Source organism: Elephantulus edwardii, unplaced genomic scaffold, assembly GCF_000299155.1.
Source record: "Elephantulus edwardii isolate Elephantulus edwardi_28Jun2011 unplaced genomic scaffold, EleEdw1.0 scaffold00193, whole genome shotgun sequence".
Lineage (NCBI taxonomy): Eukaryota > Metazoa > Chordata > Mammalia > Macroscelidea > Macroscelididae > Elephantulus > Elephantulus edwardii.
The window spans coordinates 5,758,123-5,763,395 of NW_006399943.1; the positions used below are offsets into that span (position 1 = coordinate 5,758,123).

The 5,273-nt window shown below is 50.2% G+C and overlaps 1 pseudogene; it reads right to left on the minus strand.

Annotated features, from left to right (window-relative positions):
• Positions 1 to 392: 392 nt before the first annotated feature.
• Positions 393 to 2,548, minus strand: LOC102845909 (annotated as a pseudogene).
• Positions 2,549 to 5,273: the final 2,725 nt, after the last annotated feature.

Here is a 5,273-nt window from a genome sequence, read left to right on the forward strand (position 1 = left end):
AAATGTGTTTTCTTATGATGAGGAAGAAAATAAAGACAAGACAACATGACGTAGCAGCATTCGTGGGCAGGAGCTGAGGATAAGTATGGGGACAGGGACAGGGAGGCAGAAAGAGGAGACACACTGATGGTCAGACACACCGTGCCAGGACAGGTTTGAAAATGAGAGCCACAGGACAGACTCACGGACGGATGGATGGAGGCACAGACAGAAAGCCATTTTCCGCTGCATGGGGCAGGAGCTGCGGCAGACCTAGGGTAGCGTTGGGGGCCCTGGCACAGCTTCTGAGGGGGGACAGCGCTTTAAATGGGGCAAGGGTTTGGCTGGGCCTGGTGGTCCTGCTTGGGATCCAGGGATGGGGGACATTCTTCATGTTTGGCACCGGCCAGGTCCTAGTGGAGGGTATCTCGGCAGTTTTCAGAGTCACAGAAGCAGGGGATCATGACATCTTCGATGGGGAACTTGTCATCGTAGGTGATCTCTTCTTTGATGCCAATGTGTTTCTTCCTGCAGATGACAATCTTCTGTGACTCTACCGTGATCACCTTGGCTTAGCTGTTGGGTTGCAACTTTGATTCATCAAGCGGGCAAAGTTGCCGCTCTGGGTGACATCGACAGTGGTGTCACGGTGTACTCAGAACACACAGCTGTTACCAATATATATGGGCCTTGTAGCGCTTCTCCCACAGATCAGTGATCACTTGGTGGATGTTCTGGCCCACATACTCCATGATCATATCTCTAGAGGCCTGCAGTGGGCTCTGTGTTGAATATGTCCCAGTTGTGGGTATGGCTTCTGCATAATTTGAGATTTGTTTTTCCAGGAACTTGAGGAGGTTGAATTTAAGGAGGTCACTGTCGCACACAGTTGCTAGTGAAGGAGGACATGAGACGCCATGGCTCCGAACACCGCTCTGAGCTGGCCTGAGTTCAGGTGTGAGGCTTCCATGGGATACTCACACCCTCAGTGTCATCGGGTGGCTCGTCGGTGCTGGTCCGGCTGCTGTTGAGGTATCTATGGTTGTCCTTCTTGTCGATGATGTAGAAGCCCTTGCTCTGGGCACAGCCAATCATGTCTTCCCTGATACCACCCTCCCGCTTCTTCCTCTTGGCTGGTGGGAGGATGGTATACCCAGAGGGTGTTGTTGAGTCAGTCCATGCCATTGTCTTGCTGTAGGAGTCGCTCATAAGTGACACAGAGGTATCAGAAAATTTCCTCATTGATGCCACTGTTCCAAATGTTGTACAGGATGATCATATTCTCAAAGTCAGAGCGGGTCCGGAAGAGGGGCCGCGACATTTAGAGCTCAGGTGGGTGAGGCAAAGGTGTCCAGTACGTCCTCAGGGTACTTGCATGGCCAGCGCCAGGGTCCCCATGCCTTGGCCAGCTCCACGTCATTCTCAGTGGCCTCATCGCAGCCTCTATATCCCAGGGACATGACCTCAGCAGGCCACTGGTTCTCAAGCTCTTTGAAGCACAGCTTGGTGGGCTCCACCAGTAGCAGGGGTGGGGCTGGGATTCTTGTGTTTTAGAAGTCTAAGGGGCCCTGGGGTCATTAGTGCTGGGGAAGATAAGGTTTTGGTGTTTCCTGGCACAAGCAGAAAGTCCCTGCCCAGGGTAGATCTTGGCAGTTTGACCAAGGTTCCCTCCAGGGAGAGCATCGCTGGCGGGGACTGCTAGGGCCAGCCTGGTTTTCTCTCGTTGGGGGGTGGGAAAGGGGCCAGTGGTGCCGGCAGTAAGGGTGGTAGAGAAGCACGGTTCACATCTGGGTCTGCAAGACGGGTATGGGCAACACCAGCACCAGAGCCAAGGGTAGGGGCAGGTGATTGCTGGGCTCAGGTAAGGTGCTCTTGAGGTTGAAGTTCTGTCATGGCGTACGAGGGAGGTCTCCCCTGCTCAGGCAGGGGGCACATAGCCTGGTAGGAGAAGTGGCTGCCGGGTACCTGAGGAGAGCTGAGAGATACGCTGTTGCTACCTCACAACAGCAGAGGCTCCCTTTCTGCTGTGGCTGGAGTGGTCTCTACGCTTTGTGATTTTTTTTCCAGACTCCCGTAGAGGCCCAGTTTGTATGTGGGCTGCTCCTCGTGGGGAGGCTCCGGAGGGTCCAGGTGCTGTGGGGGTGCTGGGGCCTCTGGCTCTGGAGGTGGGCTTTGTGGTCATGGTGGTTGTCATGGCCTATGAGGTGGCAGTGGTGGCTGTTAAGGTGGAGACAGCACTGTCGTGGGTTTGGTCTCTGTCCAAGATGTCTTGGTGTGTGCTCAGGAGATAATGGGGACTGTGCTGTCAAGTCTCTATTGGTGGGTTTTGGAGACAGTTGAATGGCTCCTTCCTGCTCTAGTCCAGGCTCTGCGGGGGGAGATGGGGGTGGCATCTGATGGCTGTAGGCAAAGGGCGTTCTTCCCTGTGGGTGCAGGTCTCTGGGTGTTCGTCCTCCACCTGTATGTCTATCTCTTCTTGCAGGCCCAAGAAATCCCTTATGGCTGCCTCTATGGCCAGCATTCCTTTTTTCAGGTCCTTTGCTGTGTCATCCATGGCAGGAGGGGCCATACTGTACCCAGTTACCTTATCCTTTCCTCCTCCTTCCTCCTCCTCTTCCTCTTCATTTTCTGAGGAAGAGGAGGAGGACGTCAACTTGACTCAAACCCAGAAGACTCACAACTTTTGCTGGATTATTCCACATCTGCCTTGGAGGTGGTGTGGCTCATGGTCCCCTCTTCCTCTGAGTGTAGCTCTTCCTTCTCACTTGCCTGTGACCGGGCTGTGTTGGGGATAGGGTTTGCAGAAATGGTATAAAAGCCAAAAGTGGACACTGCTGGGTGGAAGTAGGGGTGGGCGGGAAGAAGAATGAGTGAATATTTCTTTATATTGAATTTACATGATAACAAACGGAGATCCAGGCTGGACTCTGTTCTCACGACTGTCATGGAGCTTGTTCCTGGCTTGCTCTACATGGTTTCATGGCGCTGGCTTCTCTGTGGGCTGACTCTGGCAGCGTTCCCTTCCACCCCCAGGTATATGTTGGCCCCGCCTGCCATGGTGCCCGGCCGGGGACTTGCCTGTGTCATCTTGGGGGCTGGGGGAACAGGGCACATATGAAGAAAGGAGCCATGGGTTTTCCTCAAGAAACAATGGTCTTGAGAAAGAGTGTTTGGTGTATCCTGTACAGTTAAAGTTGGTTCCAAAGTTCAGAAATCCTCCTTTGATTTTGTACATGCACGGAGACGAAAAACAAAATCCATGAAAATGAATGTTGAAGATGATGATAAGAGGGGTTGGGGAATGGGAAGGAAAGAAGGGCTGAGGGATGGCAAAAAGGAAAACAGGCTGTAAGGTTTTGATTATCCTCCATAGTGTTCCTTTTTTTGTGAGGACTCACCTGTGGGCTTCCAAAAGAACTAACAGGCCAGCCTTTCTGGGGTGGTGGTTTACCAGCTGGGGGGAAGCAGAACGGGTAAGGATCTCGGTCAGTGATTCTTTTAAAAACAAAAGTACTCCACACATGATCAGAGGACTCGTATTGGAGGTGCCGGGGAATCCACCAGCCTTGGGAGGTTCTCCTCTTGTCCAGGTGAAGCCAAACACAGCAGGCAGCAGAGACCTGTGTCATTCACACCTGCTGGCCTTGTCACTGCTGATTTTGAAATGATAAAGTAAACATTGAGTTCAAGGTGTTGGTGAGGAATATGGTGGCAGGTAAACCACCAAAAGGCCATTTCTGCTTGGGGCTAGCTTGGTCACCCATAGTTGGGTTTGGGAATTGTTGGTCCCAGGCTGTTGGGGAAGGATCATGCCTTGGAAGGGATCCAGGGTCCAGGGAAGGAGTAGGGTCTGCCCCTCACTGATTCTGGGGCTGAGGGGGAGGGGCCTTTTAGGCACTTACTGTTTTGAAGTCAAAGATCCCTCCTGATCCCTCAACCCTTTTTGTCGTCCCCCATTCTCAGCACTTGGCCTAGCCCTTCTGCCAGCAATCCCCTGCTCTTTGATTCTGCCTTCATATTTCTACAGTTAAATGTCTTTTGTTATGATGAAGCAGAAAAAAAAGAGAGCACAATATGACGTAGCAGCATTCACGGGAAGGGGAAGAGGATAAGCATAGGGTCAGTGTCAGGGACGTAGAGAAGATAGACACTCACACTCAGAAATGCCCTGCAAGGACATGTATGAAAACATGAACCACATTACCAACACTCACACGGATGGATGGATGGATGGATGGATGGATGGATGGTCTTTGTCTTCTCCTCTGTGTGTCTACTTTTCCAAACATGGTGTCCCTCTCCAAGGACCAGTTCTTCCTTGCAATGTGTATGCTGAAAGTATGTCAGAGGAAGTTTCAGAATCCCTGCCTCCAACGGGCAGGCTAGCTTCACCTTTTCCAGGATAAAGCTGTCTGTTTTTCCAGCAGTTTGTGGTCTATTTGACACTCTTCTCCAGCACTATAGCTCAAAGGTATCCATTCTCTATCTTCCCTAGTCACTGTTCAGCTCTCTGATGAATAGCATGCAATTACAAAGAGTATAGCCCGGATCAGGTGCACCATAGTCAAGAGTATGGAGCTGGGTGGCCGGCTGGCTGATCTTTGACTCGATCCCACAGCCCTCTGATGGCCCTGGCACACCCTTGTTGGAGCAGATTCTCCAAAGACAGGCAACAAACTAGACAGTTCTACAGAGCAGAGCCTCTGAATGTGTCACTCTTTGGTGTGTAGAATGAGAGAGTGAGGAATGTGGCTTAGATTTTCTCAAATATAAATATATTTGTCTGGTTTATTTGATTTACATTTTAGAGTCACTGTTTACTGTCACGCACTGTCAAGTCCGAATTGACCCAAAGCTGTAACAGCCAGTACTTAGAAATAGTAAGTGTATGATGAGTATAATATTAAAGGTGAATAAATATAGGCATATATCGGTACATACATACATGCATGCATGCATATATAACCCTTCATATACATTTCTTTTTACATACCTGTGCCCTTCGATGGTGTTTGGAAGTCTATCCAAACTGACAAACGCACCTGATCCAGAATCTGATTTCATTCTGCATGTTTTAGTGTTGCTGCAAAGATTCTAGTTGTTTCCATGCAGCGAAGAGTTTAGATGGCGAGGTATGCCTAGGAATTACATGGAGATATGGAAATTGCCTGTGCCACGATTGAGTGCTCTGCGGTTCCAAAGGGATTTTTAAAGCTTGATTCATTTTGTTCATATTAACAAGATTCCATAAAGGGAGTATGAGAAGACTAAGTCTTTATTTTCATTTCTCCTGA